Genomic DNA, 17347 nt, shown 5'->3' on the forward strand with positions numbered 1-17347 from the left:
AGCCAACTAACTAATAAGGATAAAAATTATTGGAAAGGAAAAACAAGAAAAGTTTCAGAACCCAGTTGAAAATTGAAATCCATCTCTATTTTCAAAATAAAATGAAAATAATGGAACCAGTCAGGTGTAGGTGTCTTGTGAAAACTGTATTTTGTAGTCTAGCCTCAGCAGATTTTCCCACTGCCACCTTACACACTCTGCTCTCAGTATCTGCTCATCTCATTGTAGGCTGTGACAACATGAGCAACAAAGAAGGATCAAGAAGATTCAGAAAAGGGAGTATGATGATTTCTCACATAACCAGAGAAGAGAAGGGAAGGGTGTTAATTCATCTTCACCTATGATGTTGGCCTTCAAATCATTCCAGCAGGAACTTAATTGCAAGACATGACAAATATGAGAGATTTGTAAAACTTAGTTGGGATATAACTGTAGAAAGTAAAAGGGAAATTTTTTTTCTGCTCCATAGGATTACAAGTGCCCCTGATATGGAAGAAATAGTGGCTGAATCAGAAATTAAATAGGATGTTGTCAGACAAAAGATATTACAGGTGGCCCAGGAGCTCTCAACAGAAGAGAGCCATTATCAGTTCCATAGAGCCATTACTACAGGACTACAGGAATACATGGAGGCTGTCTATTTTCAACACTTTATCAAAACACAATCACTTATCAGTATGGATGAAATTAATTAAAATTGTATTTACAATAGAAGACAATGGGAAAGAAAGTAAAACACACTCTTCTGAGGTTCAGGATAAACAGTTTGGTACTTGGAGACTGAAAATCACACCTGTTGATTACCTTCTAGGAGTGGATGATTTAACTGGAAAGTTGATGCGGATGTGTATTAATAGTGTGAGGAATGTGGACATTGACACCTCCTTTGAAGTGAGTCAATTTTTAGGTCATATTTATGATAGGTTTTCATATATTGGCAATATAGGACCTTATGAGGTTTCTAAGAGGCTATATACCTTGAAACAAAGTTTGGCCAAAGTGGAGAATGCTGGTTATGCCTTGAAAGTCAGAGGTTCAGAAATTCCAAAACACGCTGGCAGATGTGTTTTCAGTTAAAACAGAAATGATTGATTGAGAAGAGTGCGTTTCTTAGAATAACATTACTCAATTATTATTCTCCTAAGAGAGAGTGTTTGTAAGACTATCATTTAGTATTTTATTTGACTTTATTGTGGCTTTTACATAGAAAATTTTCAGTTTTATTTGTTTTAAATTATATACAAGCTGTACATAAAATTATTGAAACAAATCATTTTCTACAAATTACTCATGAAATTTGCATACAAATGTTTGTATATACGCCTATTTGAAATTTTGCTGGCTAAATTTCATCACTTATCTTTGTAATGTGAACACGCTTCAGGGTACACTTTCTTTCATACCTGTCTTAATCGAGTTAGGGTCATTTTTTGAGTGGTGGTAATAATTAGTGGAAGCCATTTATAATTTAAGTTGATTTTTATATATATAGAAAATACTTCTTAGTTATACATTTGGACTTGGATTTTTTGTTTTAAGTTTATTGTTAATATTGTTCCAAACTTCCAAAGTAACCTTACTCAATAGAACAGAATAAAAAAATTACTAAGTTATCAATATACTTTAATTTTATGTGGCATTATGGTAAAAATTCACAGTATATTCTGACTAATTTAGGCCATTTTGAATTCAGATGAAACAGCTTTCCAGAAAAATGAACAGTTACCCAAATTTTAGTTTCCACATTTAACTTTTGTCCTTCATTACTGAAAGTCTGATAGAGAATTGGAGTTAATATTGTATTATTTAGCAACTTTTTTGTTGTCTATTACATTAACATTAGACATATTTGGAGGCTTTTCTATTCTAGCATGTCTAAGAAATTACATTTAAGTAATTATAATAAAGTTTTGAAATTTTTGAAAACTAAGCTAATCAAACATTATAGTTGTCCAGTTGTGTTCATTGAGAGTATAAAAAGTTGCCAAAGAAATTTATGCTGTACAATTCAGCAATAAGACAATTGTCAACACAGTTGAGAATAGAAATGGTAGTGTCTAGTTATATTTAGAATTGGAATTTGCCTACTGAAATTAGTTATAGATTATTCCGTGTGATGTGAAACTGACTTGAACATGACATTATTGACTGACAACCAGACATTCCCATTTGGTTTTGAGAATCTAGGTATTGGATTTTATTTTTGGAAAGATCAGCTGCTGCTATGTTTGTAAGGACTGATTCTTTGAAAGTATAATTTTCTCAAAATAAATACCTAAAGGAAAATAAAACATAGGCATGCTTAATAAACTAAAAAACACTGTATATTGTAAGAAACAAAGTTGCATTTAATCAATAGAAGCAACTTCCTGATATGAATATATATGCTTCAAGTTGATATGATTTACCTTGGATTATTATTTGACTGAGTGGTACTGATAATAAGACCTAAAATATATATGAATTGAAAATTCAGAAAATCACAAATTGTCTTACAGTCTCAATATGAGAACATGATTAGGGAAACCACAGAATCATTTCTTCATGTTGGCCTTAGGATAGAAAGCAATCTAATGTTTTCATGACACTGACGCATCTTATAAAATAAAGAGCTAATATGCTAATTAGAGCGAACAGCAGAACAACTATCCAGACGACCTTCGGGATGACCGTCCAGAAGACCTTCCGGATGAAGCTGGGGCTATGAGAGCTGAGGCAGCTGCAGCTGCAAAGGCCGAGCCCCTTGTACAAATTTTGTGCATCAGGCCTCTAGTATAGAAATAAGATGTTAACTTGAAAGTGGATTGACACTTGATAGAGATGAAGAACCAAGAAGTTTTTTTTTTCATTTATGATGTGTATGACTGAAGATGTTTATCCTTCAAAGTTCAGTAGAATTGGTAAAAAGCTTATGCATCCAGCTAACTCAAGAAGAATACCAGGTACTAAATTGCAGTAGTTGACCTTACATAAAATTTTTAGAAACAATATCAAATTTTCTATTCAGTTCACTCAAATTCACTTCAAAAAGTGTTTACTTAGTACTTTACTGCCCTAGGACAAAAACAGTATGAATAACCAATAGTGCTTGCCCTTATGCAGTTTATGATCTAGTGGGAAAACAAACAAACAAAATTATCCTATAGTGTGATGATTGCCAAGAGAGGTACAACTGTAATGGAGGTAATCTAATTCTGAATTTGAAGTATGAGTAAGATTTAGTCAAGTGAAAGAAGGAAGGGATTCCTAAAAGAAGGAATGGTATGTTATATGGGTGAAAGAGAAAAAAAAAAAAAGAAAAAGAAAGAAAAAGGAAATTCAGTGTGGTTAGAACATAGGTTAAGAGGCAGAGAGAGAAAGCTGGATAAGAATGCAGGGGCCAAACCATGATGGCTAGGGAACCATATAAGAGTTTGGACTTTAACTTAAAGGAACAGTCTGCAAACTTTTTGGTCTCAGGACCCAGTTATATTCTTAAAAATTATGGAGGGCTCCAAAGAGCTTCAGTTTATGTGTCATATCTGTTAATACTTAAAATATTATAAATTAAAATGGGCAAATATTAAAAATATTTAATCATCTTATATAATAAAAGCCTAATATGCTGTCTGGTCATCCAGTCATCCATTCAACCAATCAAAGTGTAATATGCTAATGATATGCTAAGGTCGCTCAACCACTTGCTATAATGTTCACTGACTACCAGGGAGCAGACAGTCTACCAGTCGACCAGTTGCTATGACGTGCACTCACCACCAGGGGGCAGATGCTCCAACTGGTAGGTTAGCTTGCTGCTGTGGTCAGGCCAATCGGGACTGAAAGAAACGGGCCAAACATGCACTGGAGCCCTCCTGTGGTCCCTCCCTGTCTGGCCAACCTGCTATATCTCTTCCTGGCCCCAATTGTGCACCGGTGGGGTCCCTCAACCTGCCCTGCACCCTCTCACAATCCTGGACCCCTCAGGGGGTGTCAGAGAGCTGGATTCAGCCCAATCCTACAGGCCAGTCTGAGGGACCCCACTGGTGCATGAATTCGTGCACCAAGCCTCTAGTTTAAAATAATTAAAAATCCATTACATGTTAAGGAAAAAGAGTGTTTTGCAAAGCTCTTCAATGTCTGGCTTATATAGCAAATGAGCCGATTCTCACATCTGACTTCCACCAATTTATTGAAATGTCAAATGTCACATAAACTCTGGAAAACTCTGTTGTATGCTCATGAAAAAATGAAAGTAAAAATAGTAAATAATATCTCAATAATATCATGAATATTGTTTTGACATTGAAATTTATCTCACAGACCTCTAAGGATTTCACAGATCACAATTTTAGAATCACCATCTTAAGACAATGAAAAGACCTTGAAGGATTCAAAGAAGAGAGCTATACATGGTCATAGTTTAGTTTTTGGATACTTATTCTGCAGAGAAGAGAATGTGTTCTAGAGAAATAAAAATATAATAATCTAGGCTAGTATGGATTTCAAAAATTTATATCTAATCATGTCTAGTCTTTTTGAGATGCCCATAAAGGGTTTGTAATGATATCACAAATGCCAAATTTTTGTTACAGAGTTAACCCTTGGTGCTGTTGCTATAGAAATCATTAGTTTACTCTAAATCATCAGGGAAAAATACAATTTAGAACTTGAATCAGAAACACAGTAAAGATTGGCAAGAGATGCAAATCTCTTAAAGAGTCTGAAGCACTGCAACTCAGCCAACAAATCACTCCCCACTACCAAAACCACCAAGTAGATGAATAGTGACCAAAGGAATGGATTCAATGGTTCTCAACCTGTGGGTCGCGACCCCTTTGGCAGTCAAACGACCCTTTCACGGGGGTTGCCTAAGACCATCCTGCATATCAGATATTTACATTACGATTCATAACAGTAGCAACATTACAGTTATGAAGTATCAATGAAAATAATTTTATGGTTGGGTCACAACATGAGGAACTGTATTTAAAGGGCCAGAAGGTTGAGAACCACTGGATTAAGTGAAGATGAGTTTAGTTAAAGACCTGTCAAAGAAAGCCCTGGATCAAGAATGACAGTCCATAGTTAGTCACTTTTGATTAATAATAATCTATTAACTAATTAATAATCTTCAAAGAAGATACATTTTGAGTACTTACTATATGTCAGGCATGGTGCTAAGGGATTTTTTTATCATTATAATTTAATCCTCACAACAACCCTATGAAGTAGACAATATTATCTTCATCCCTATTTGGTATTGTTATCATCCCCATATCCAGGATGAGAAAACTAAGAAGTGGGGTGTGAAATAAATCTGACTAGGCAAAGACAAAATCAAGCAACTCAACCAAAGTTATAAAAGTAATAAAGGGCAGAGCTAGGAGTTGTACCTATGTCTGTCTGACTCTAAAGATTGTGTTTAGCCACTGTGCTATACTGCCACATTGCAAATCATGATATAAAACACCCCATGAAAAAAGATAGATTCTGTATTAGATTATTTGTTATTAGATAAATAAGTAGTTTATACTAGACTAGAGTCCTGGTGCATGAATTTGTGCATGGGTGGGGTCCAGCTAGCCCACCCTGATCCGGGCCAATTGGGCTGGGCTGGCCAGGGGGAGGGTCCGTGAGCAGTTGGCAGGCCAGCCCCACCCCTGGTCAAACTCCTGATCGAGGGGACAATTTACATTTTAGCCTTTTATTATATAGGATAAGTGCTGATATTTAAAGTAAAGTAACATTTTGTCCACCCTAGAAGCAAGAGATCTAAAGAAGTAGAGTTTATTGCTGAGTATTGTTGATAGTTTATATTTTGATTGATGTTTACAAATGCAACAATCTAGCCATTACTAATAATTGGGAGGCAGTGCAAGAGAGTTGTTAAATCTAATCAGACTATCTGGATTTAAACTCCAACTCTAACAATTACTAACTATACAGGGGTTAGCAAAAGCAGATTTACAGTTGTGAGGACTCAAAAGACTGAGTTTATTCTTATATTACTTTTTATTAATTATTGTATTTTTTTCCATGAACACAACTATACTTTTGCCTACCCCTATATAACATTGGGCAAATCACTTATTCTACTATGCATTAGTTTTGTGGTTAAAATATCTAACAAGTGGCAGTGTTTAGGATTAAATGATATAATATTTAAAAAATATTGATTAGAGCATATCACAGATTAAATCTCAAAAATATTAAATATCAAGTTAAGTGCTCAAAATTATTAACTATTATCATTAAATTCCATATCACAAATTCTTCATTCACCATAGTTATATAGGGTATTATTTCAATATTTTTAAGGATTTAGATCAAGCATGTCAAACTCAAAGGCTAACATGGGCCAAATAAACAAGGTTTAAGTTTATGTGGGTCACAAAAAAAAAACCAAAAGCTTCAATTTTCATAGAAACATAGGTTTATTACAATAGAGACATGCTGAATACAAAGGGCAGAAATAAATGAGTCATCGTTAACATAAAATCCTATCTAATAAAAGAGAAACATGGTAATTGGCATACGACCGCTACCCTTCCCATTGGCTAATCAGCGAGATATGCAAATTAACTGCCAGCCAAGATGGCGGCCGGCAGCCAGGCAGCTTGAAACTAACATGAGGCTTCCTTGCTTCAGTGACGGAGGACTGCAACGTTCCCCGCCTGCCTTGCCGGCCTCTGAGCCTGCAGTTTCAAATATTGTAACAAATATAGACGCTAAACAAAACCCCAGAAACCAGCTTTCAGCCGGCTGGGATCTCAGAGCTGGAGTTGATACAGAGTTTCGATTATAGAACCGAAACAAACCAGATACCTGCTTTCAGGAGCGGAGGCCTAAGAGCTGGAGCCTCAGAGCTAAAGCTGGCCCAGAATAAAAAAAAAAAGAAAAAAAGAAGCAGTTGGGAGCTTCAGTCCCAGCCTGAAAACAGCCCTCAACCCCTAACCCAGACTGGCCAGGCACCCCAGTGGGGACCCGCACCCTGAAGGGTGTGTGACCAGCTGCAAACAGCCATCATCCCCTCACCCAGGCTGGCCAGGCACCCCAGTGGGGACCCCCACCCTGATCCAGGACACCCTTCAGGGCAAACCAGCCAACCCCCACCCATGCACCAGGCCTCTATTCTATATAGTAAAAGGGTAATATGCCTCCCAGCACCAGGATCAGCGGAGCTGAGAGGCCTCACGGCACCGGGATCAGCATGACAGGGGGCAGCCCCAAAACCCCCAGATCGCCCTGTAGCTCTGTGTGTGACAGGGGGTGGGGCCATAACCTCCCTATCGGCCCTGCTCTGTTCATGACAGTTGAAGGCGCCACAACCCCCTGATCAGCCCTGCTCTGTGCCTGATAGGGGGGAGCTCACTAACCCCATGATCACCCTGCGGCTCTGTGTGACACAGGGTGCGGCGCCCCAACCACCCCTCCACGGGCTCTGCTCTGTGTGTGATGAGGTAGAGCCATAACCTCCCCATCGGCCATGCCCTGAGTGTGACAGTGGCGGTGCCCCAACCCCCTGATCCACCCTGCTCTGTGTGTGACAGGGGGCGGGGTGCCAACTCCTCTATCGGCCCTACTCTGTGAGTGACAGGGGGGAGCTCCTCAACCCCCTGATGGGCCCTGCACTGTGCGTGACAGGGGGGAGCTCCCCAACCCCCTGATTGACCCTGCTCTGTGTGTGACAGGGTGCGGCGCCTCAACCCCCTGATCAGCCCTGCTCTGTGTGTGACAGGGTGCGGCACCCCAACCCCCCTCCCCCCGGCGGGCCCTGCTCTGTGTGTGATGGGGTAGAGCCATAACCTCCCCATCGGCCCTGCCCTGAGTGTGAGAGTGGTGGTGCCCCAACCACCTGATCGACCCTGCTCTGTGGGTGATAGAGGGCGGCGCCCCAACCCCCCCCCCCCACCACGGGCCCTGCTCTGTGTGTGATGGGGTAGAGCCATAACCTCCCCATAGGCCCTGCCCTGAGTGTGACAGTGGCGGCGCCCCAACCCTCTGATGGACCCTGCTCTGTGGGTGATAGAGGGCGGCGCCCCAACCCCCTGATCCGCCCTGCCCTGAGTGTGACAGAGGGCGGTGCCCCAACTCCCCTATCGGCCCTACTCTGTGAGTGACAGGGGGGAGCTCCTCAACCCCCTGATCGGCCCTGCTCTGTGCATGACAGGGTATGGAGCCCCAACCCCCCTGATGGGCCCTGCTCTGTGCGTGACAGGGAGTGGCGCCGCAACCTCCCCATTGACCCTGCCTTGAGTGTGACAGGGGACGGTGCCCCAACCCCCCAATCGGCCCTACCCTGAGCGTGACTGAGGGTGGCATTGCAACCTCCCAATCTGCCCTGCTCTGTGCATGACAGGGGGTGGCACTCCAACTCCCCAGTGGGCCCTGCTCTGAGCCTGAACAGGGGCTGCACCTAGGGATTGGGCCTGCCCTCTGCCTCCCAGGAGCAGGCCTAAGCCAGCAGGTCGTTATCTCCCAAGGGGTCCCAGACTGCGAGAGGGCGCAGGCCGGGCTGAGGGACCCCCCCTCCCCCCCGAGTGCACAATTTTTTGTGCACCGGGCCTCTAGTAATTAATAAATGCTCATATAAGAATAAACTGTGTTTTGCATACTCACAAATGTAAACTTACTTTTGCTCAGCCCTGTATAGTCTCAGAATCAAAATAACCAGAGTAGGAGCTGAATTTTTGATAGAATGGACTGGATCTTTTGGCATATTCTGAATGGAGCCTTAATTTTCCAACCTTACAATAATTTTTTAAAGAACTTGAATTTTTAAGTAGAACTGGGTTTACTAAGAGGTAAATACTCTCTAAATTTCAGCTAATTATAATTAATAATCCTTTTACCTATGCCATTGGGAAAAAATTCTTAACTCCCTATATTTATAACAAAACTTTTTTAAAAATCCTCACCCAAAAATATATTTTTATTTATTTTTAAGAGGAAGCAGACATCAATGTAAGAGAGAAATATTGATTGTTTGCCTCCCGTATGTGTCCCAATGGGATTAAACATGCAACCTAGGTATGTTCCCTGACTGGGAATCAAACCCACAACTTTTGGTGTATGGGATGACATTCCAACAACTGAGCAACCTGGCCAGGGAACGAAACCTTTTTGTAAGGCCTACCCATCAACCTAAGGCACAACATTAACATAGATTCACAAGGTTGTTTCTTTTACTTTTGTAAACACACTTGCACATATCACTTGGCCATATGCTGAACTTCTATTATTCCTTTTTACTTGGTTAAAAAGGCTGTCAGTTCTGGATTGAAGCAGGGGTTATTATTATTATTATTATTACTAGGGGCCCAGTGCATGAATTCATGCACCTTGAAAGGAACTGTGGGCTGCAAGGCTGCGGTGGGCACAGGGTGGGTCTCGGCCCATCCTAATGCCTCCTGCATGGCCCCTCCCTCTGTGGCGCCTGGTCCCTGTCTGCCAGCAGCCCTTCTCCCACCACCGCTGCTCCTACATGCTGACTGCGCTGGCTCTGCTCACACTTGCTGACAGCGCTGAGCGATTAAGGCAGGCACCAGCAGTTGGCATGAGCAGGGCTGGCACTATCAGCAGGTGCAAGCAGGACCAGCGCCAGCAGCAGGTGCGAGCACTGGGTGGGACCATGGCACGTGGGAGCAAAGAATTTTTAGTATGCACCAGAGCCTCACCCCGATAACAGTGACCAGTGCCCCGCCTTGTTCTCGTGCCCCGACTCACCTGCTCCACCATCCCGCTGCAGCTGCCCCCTGCCATGTTCCACACTCCGCTGCCTGCTGCCAACACCCACCATGTTCTGTGTGCACCTCTTGGTGGTCAGCGCATGTCATAGCAACCTGTTGTTTGGTTGTTACACGGTTCGGTCTATTTGCATATTAGAGTTTTATATATATAGATTATTTTTCTTCTAGGGAGAAAATGATAAACAATTTTCCTTATGCTTCACTGGCAATGCAGTCTTAGTTGAGAGAATTGCCATCTCTGAGAGCTGTTTCCTTAAGAGTGAGAATTGAAGCAGTTGTTTTCTTGAAAACCAAGCTATTCAAATCATTGATATACAAAAACTCAAGTTATGACTTTACATGATTCTCTCAAATCTATGAGAAAAAAAACACTTCTTAAAAAGTAGCCTAAAGTTTCATCAGGAAATACAACAACAACAAAAGCTTCCAAACATTCCAGAATGATGGAAAATACTGAGATTAAAGGATATCAAAGGATTAAGCCAAAGCAGGAGATGTGGAGTGAGTCCGTATTGGCTTAGAAGTTTATCCACTGAGGCACATTCTGTTCTTATAATATCAAGGAGTTGTACATGAATCCTTCATCTCCCCAAATGAGAGATGAAGAATAAATATATCTTACTTGCATATGGAATCTCATAGGTGGAACAGGCCTTAAGAACCATCTAGCTTAGTTTCTATTTTAAATGATTTTCCAAAGGTCAGACACGTAATGATAGACTAGGATCAAAATTCTAGTTCTTTTATTTATGATTTAGTGTTTTTAGTTTACCATAAGTCCTCAGGAAGTAGAGTCCACACAAAATATTTTGGTAGTGTAATTATTAAATAATTTACTTTAAAAGAAAGTTCTAAATTATCAAAATAAGTGAAAGATAGAAGTGCCTAAGATAATACTCAAATAAATTCCTGGTAGACAAAATTCACCGACTGGTAAATCTTGAGAAGGAGAACTAAAATTGTCAGAAAAATATCACTACCCCCAACTTTTTCCTCAGATGAAACCTTTAAGAAAGTTATGTATAGATTCTGAAAGCTAGATGATAGAAGCAGGATATCTGACAGGGAGTAGGGGAAAAGGAGAGAGAGCCACGAGGTTAAAAAAAAAAGGAGGGATCAAAAAAAAAAAAAACCATTAGAAGAATCTAAAAAACAAACTTCATAATTCCATAATGTTGATGTAAGTAGTACCAGATTTTCCCTCCCATTGTAAACAGTTATAAATAGAACAAAGTATATGAAGCAGTTGTTTTCAGGAACTGGATAAAAAGCCTCACAGGTTGCTAAAGAAGAGCAACAGAAGAAATGAGCAGCATGTTCACTCTAGGCTCTCTACTAGTGTACAATTCCAACCTCAACACAGAGTGGTGGAGTCCAAGCAGAGCATTGCAAGAGACAACAGAGAAAATTAAATAAAATACTATTTTATTAACGAGAGAGAGAGAGAGAGAGAGAGAGAGAGAGAGAGAGAGAGAGAGAAACAACTAAAATACAAAAACAGTAAGAGTCATTTATTAACAAACTGGAACAAATATACACTGTCTTCAGGTGTTGCACTTATATGCGTAATCCATGACACAGACAATAGTGCAGTGAAGGCCTGAGGAGGAGGTAGGTGTTGGGTGGAGGGGGTGAATGGGGGGAAATGGGACATCTGTAATACTTTAAATAATAAAAATACATTTTTAAAAAAGAAAAAAATACCATGGACCAAAAGAAAGAGAGAGAGACAAAGACAAATAGATTGAAAGTGAAATGATATAAAAAGAAAGATAAAAGCAAATTGTGAAACAAAGATCATTATCATAGATAAATATGAATGTTGCAAGTGATAAAAAGAGCAATTCAAGAGAAAGACAATATCCTAAAAGTCTATGGTCCTAATAACAGTTATCAAAATACATGAAGTAAAAACTGACAACTAAAAGGAAAAATTGAGAAATGAACAATATTGGTTGGGGATTATGCACCCTTATTCAATTAAACTGAAAAGAAATTATTAAAATACAGAAGAGATGGACAACATTATCAACAATATGGACCTACATGACACTTATAGAATATTATACTCAGTAATATCAGAAAATAACTTTAACTTCATATAGAATATTCATCAACATAGACCATATGCTAAGTGGTGAACTATATGTCATTAAATAAAAATGTTTGATAAATACACAGAAGTGGAATTGCTGGTCATTTTATAGTTCTAGTTTTAATTTTTTCGAGGAAACTTTAAACTGATTTCCATAGTGGCTGCACCAATTCACGATCCCACCAACAGCGCTTGAGGTTTCCCTTTTCTCTACATCCTCACCAACACTTGTGAAATCTTACAAGATGTATTCCTGATAACAATATAATTCAATTAGAAGTTAATAATAATAGAAAATTTTTAAATGTTTGGAAATTAAATATCACACATCTAAAATAACCCACAGATCAAAAAAATAAAAGGAAATTATTTTTAAGTACTTCAGCTGAAAAATAATAAAAACACAATATATCAAAATCTGTAGAAAGCAGCTAAATCAGTTACTATATATATATATATATATATCATTTAAATGCTTATATTAGTACAAAAGAAACATTCAGAATAGACTATGTGTGTTTTTGCCTTAGGAATATAAAAAAAAAGAAAAGTTAATTATTAATAAAATAAATGGGAGGAAAATTTTTTAAAAGTACAAGATTTAATGAAACAGAAATAATAATGGATCTTGAGAATATCATGCTAATCAAAATAAGTTAGACAGAAAAAGTCAAGAATCATATGATTTCACTTATATGTGGGATATAAAACTGAAAGCAACAAACAAGCAAAAACTCATAAACACAGACAATAGTAGGGTGGTTACCAGAGGGAAACAGAGTGAGAGAGGTGAAGGGGAGATAGAAAATGGTAAAGGGGGTCAAATATATGGTGATGGAAGGAGACTTGACTTTGGGTGGCAACATATAATGCAATATACAGACTTTTACACTTGAAACCTATATAATTTTATTAACCAACTAGAGACCCGGTGCATGAATTCATGCATGGGTGGGGTCCCTTGGCCTGGCTGGCAATCAGGACCAATGGGGCCATCTCTCCCAGTCCCCATCGGGCCAATCGGGCCTGCTGGGCCAGGGGGAGGGACTGCAGGAGATTAGCCAGCCTCGGAGGTTGACTATGGGAGTACACTGATCACCAGGGGGAAGCTCCTGAGTTGAGCATCTGCCCCCTGGTGGTCAGTGCGGGTCATAGCGACCAGTCAACCAGTTGTTCTGTTGACCAGTACTAATGGTCGCTCAGGCTTTTATAAATATAGATGGCACCACAATAAATTTACTAAAAGAAAAAGAATAATCAGAGAGAAAAATGAACACAGTTCTTTGAAATGGTTAATGAAAATGATAAATCTTTAGCATGATTAATCAAGAAAAACACACACAATTTACTCAGAATTGAAATAGAGAATATCATTACAGATCCTACAGACATTAAAAGGATATTATTGGGAAAATCTTTCGGCTACTAAATTCAACATTTTGGATGAATGGACAAATTCCTTACAGAACATTACTTAACAAAACTGACCCAGATGAAATAAATAAAATAAATAAAACACCTTCAATTGAGTTATATTTATTAAGAAATGTAATTAATAATAAAAACCTTAAAAAATACCTAGACCCAAACAGTTTCACTGGTGGATTTTTATCAAACATTTAAGGAACAAATAATATCAATCTTATAGAAACCTCTATAGAAAAATAGAGGAAGAGAGTTCTCTTTACAATTCATTATATGAGGTCAACATCACCCTGATGCTAAAACCTGGCAAAAAAATTACAAGAAAATTAATAATCAGTAACCCTCAGAACAATAAATATAAAAATTCTTAACAAAATTAGCAACTATAATCCAGCATATACAAATGCTTAATGCATCAAAGATTACTGCTGTTTATTCCAGGAATGCAAGACTTGTTCAATATTTGAATATCAATTCATGTATATATCACAGTAGGTGAAAAAGAAGAAAAAAATGACCCTCTCAATAAATTTACAAAAAGCATTTGACAAAATTCACCACCCATTCATGATTAAAACACAAAATTTGGCACCCCCATGATCATATCAGCATTATTTACAATAGCCAAGACACAGAAATAATGTATGTGTTTACTAATTGATAAAATAGATTTTAAAAATGTGGTATATATAATCAATGGAATATAATTCAGCCATAAGTAAACAAGGTAATCTTACCACTTGTGACAACATGTAAGGACCTTGAAGACATTGTGCTAAGTGAAATAAATCAGACGAAGACAAATACTGTATATTCTCACTTATATGTAGAATTTAAAACAAAACAAAACAACCTATAGAAAAAGAAATCAGATATGTGGTTACCATCGACAGGGAGAATTGGGATAAGGTGGTCATAAGATACAAACTTCCAGTTATAAAATAAGAACTAGGGATGTAATGTACAACAAAATGACTATAGTTAACACTGCTATATGACATATAGGACAGTTGTTAAGAGAGTGAATCTTAAATGTTATCACCACACCCAAAAGAAGGGATGGAAACATTAACTTTATTGTGGTAACAATATATATATACTAGAGGGGCGTGGTGAAGGAAATTTGTGTGTGCGTGTGTGGGGTCCATCAGCTCAGCCTGAACCGTCTCCAATCTGGAACTGCTTGGGGGATGTCAGAATGCCAGCAGTTGGACATCCCTCTCGCAATCCAGGACCGCTGGCTACTAACTGCTCTCCCCTGCCAGCCTGATACCCCGAACTGTTCTCCCTGATGGCCTGATCCCCCTAACTGCTCTCCCCTGCTGGCCTGATCGCCCCTAACTGCCTCTGTCTGGGCCCCACCACCATGGCTTTGTCCGGAAGGTCGTCTAGAAGATGTCCGGTATAATTAGCTATATATATATATATATATATATATATATATATATATATATATGCCAAATGATCACAATGTGCACATTAAACTCACATGTTATCCACACTAATAAAATACAAAGATGCTAATTGACCATACTTTCGCTATGCCCCAAGCCATGCCAACCAGCCAATCAGAGCGACTATATGCAAATTAACCCAACCAAGATGGCGGCTGGCAGTCACCACACTGGAGTAAGCAGGAGGCTTGGTTGCCCTGGTGATGGAAGAAGCCAAGCTTCCCGCCTGCCCTGAGCCAGCTGCAGCCTCTACTCATGGCAACAAAGTTTCAATTATAGAAGACAAATAAATCCCAGATACCTGCTTCCAGCCAGCCTCCTCTGGGAGCTTGGGTGGCTAGTGGCTGTGGCCAGCCTGCAAACAGCCATCAGCCCCTCACCCAGGATGGCCATACCCTCATGGAGTAAGGGTCCCTGCTGGGGGGCTTGGCCAGCCTGCATGCAGCCATCAGCCCCTCACCCAGACTGGCCAGGCACCCCAGCGGGACCCCCACTCTGACCCGAGACACCCTTCAGGGCAAACCTGCTGGCCCCTATTCATGCACCAGGCCTCTATCCTATATAATAAAAGGGTACTATGCAAATTGACCCTAATGGCAGAACTACTGGGAATGACTGGTCACTATGACACACACTGACCACCAGGGGGCAGACGCTCAATGCAGGACCTGGCCACTGGTGGTCAGTGCACTCCCACAGGGGGAGCTCTGCTCAGCCACAAGCCAGGCTGACAGTTGCCAGTGCAGCAGTCATGGTGGGAGCCTTTCCCGCCTCCTCAGCAGCACTAAGGATGTCTGACTGCAGCTTAGGCCTGCTCCCCGCTGGCAAGTGGACATCCCCTGAGGGCTCCCGGGCTGCAAGAGGGATGTCTGACTGCCAGCTTAGGCCCAATCCCCTGGGGAGCAGGACTAAGCAAGTAGGTGGTCATCCCCCGAGAGGTCCCAGACTGTGAGAGGGCACAGGCCGGGCTGAGGGACTGCCCCCCCACCCCCAGTGCACAAATTGTAGTGCACCGGGCCTCTAGTATGTTAACAATAGCTATGTAGTTGGGTTGAAGATGCTCAAGAGCATTAGTCATGAGGAAAATGAAAATTAAAACTACAATCTGATAAGCTCTCCACACATATTAGAATGGCTCAAATACAAAATTAGGTCTCCAATACTGTATCCTGGAAAGTTGTTGAGCAACTAGGACCCCCCCCCCCCCCATACATCACTGAGGGGGAATGTAAAGTGATACAATTACATGGAAACATGCAGTTTCGTATAAAGTTAAGCATACACCTTCCCAAATTTTACCCAACAGAAATAAAAATAACATCCACCAAAATACCTGTATAAGAATGTTTATAGCAACTTTTGTCAGAAAAGTCACTGAAAAGGACCCAAATATCAATTAACAGGAAGATAGGTAAACAGATTGTGGTAAAGTCATACAATAAAATACCACTCAAAAAGGAACAATTTATACATACAACAGCATGGATTAAACTTACCAACATTTTGCCAATACAGAAGCCACAAGCAAAAATTATGGGCTGTATGATTGGATTTGTATGAAGTATTAGAACAAGCAAAATGAATTTATGGTGAGATAATCTTAGAGAAAAATTTAAAATATAGAATAAAATGGGCCCCAGAGAACAGAAAATGAAAACATTATTAGAGGAGAAAATAGCAACAATAAGAATGAGGCTTGGAGGGCAACAAGAAACCAGCAATGCCCTTTTCCACTTTAGAAGGACAGCCCCTAAGAACAAAATTTAGAATTCAATTATAATGCAAACCAAACCACACTGAAAACAATACAATTTAAGTAAGTGGTGTAGAGGAAAAAATCTGACTAATCCTTTGGTAACCTAAATCAGAGACTAATTTAATTGACCTTTTGGTATTTACTTTTCTTTCTAAGTGGTTTCAACATTTTATGAACTGAGGGGTTAGTATTACATAACTTTCAAGCCTAGCCTACATCCACTACTGTGATTCAATTTCAGTTCCAATAGATACCATCTTCCAATATGTGAATGCACTTGCAGGATAGAGGTCCAATCCTTGGATCCCAGTAGCATGGAAACAAAACTGTGGGCTTTGCTTTAAATATTCCATACAAGAGAGTTAAAGAGCAAGCAAATGGATGCTAATTCCAGTTCAATTGCATTGTTCCCCAGTTTTCTCCGCATCTTGCACCTCTAAATCTCTCAACACAAAAACTGTAGTCTTATCCTCTTCTCTGTGTTAAATGAGTACCTAATTTATAACTTCTGCTTTCACCATCCTCTTAGAGAATGATTGTTGTTTGAGGAGGAGTAACACTGCATTTTCTTTAGAGATAACGATTTCAAGCAATGAAATTGGGTGTGCATTTAGAGATGTGGTCTGTTTCTCAGGTGTGCACCTGGAATGTCAAGCAGTATGGCGGTGAATGTTTTTCTATGGGGAAGAACTACATATGCAGACACAAAGCAACAAAAATGTATATTGGTTTGAAATTATGGGGGACACCTATGTTTGTAGGTTCTTGTCAAAAGCTTCACATCAAAATACCAGAGTAGTTTGTTATCAATTGTGCCCTTTAAGTCATCTAAACTGAATTCTTGCCTAGCAATAACAACAGGCTAATTAGCTTCTTCATTGGTAATCTT

The 17347-nt window shown here is 39.7% G+C and overlaps 1 pseudogene; it reads left to right on the forward strand.

Annotated features, from left to right (window-relative positions):
- Positions 1–239: 239 nt before the first annotated feature.
- LOC118653666 lies at positions 240–1114 on the forward strand (annotated as a pseudogene).
- Positions 1115–17347: the final 16233 nt, after the last annotated feature.

Source organism: Myotis myotis, unplaced genomic scaffold, assembly GCF_014108235.1.
Source record: "Myotis myotis isolate mMyoMyo1 unplaced genomic scaffold, mMyoMyo1.p scaffold_m19_p_4, whole genome shotgun sequence".
In the NCBI taxonomy this organism is placed as follows: domain Eukaryota; kingdom Metazoa; phylum Chordata; class Mammalia; order Chiroptera; family Vespertilionidae; genus Myotis; species Myotis myotis.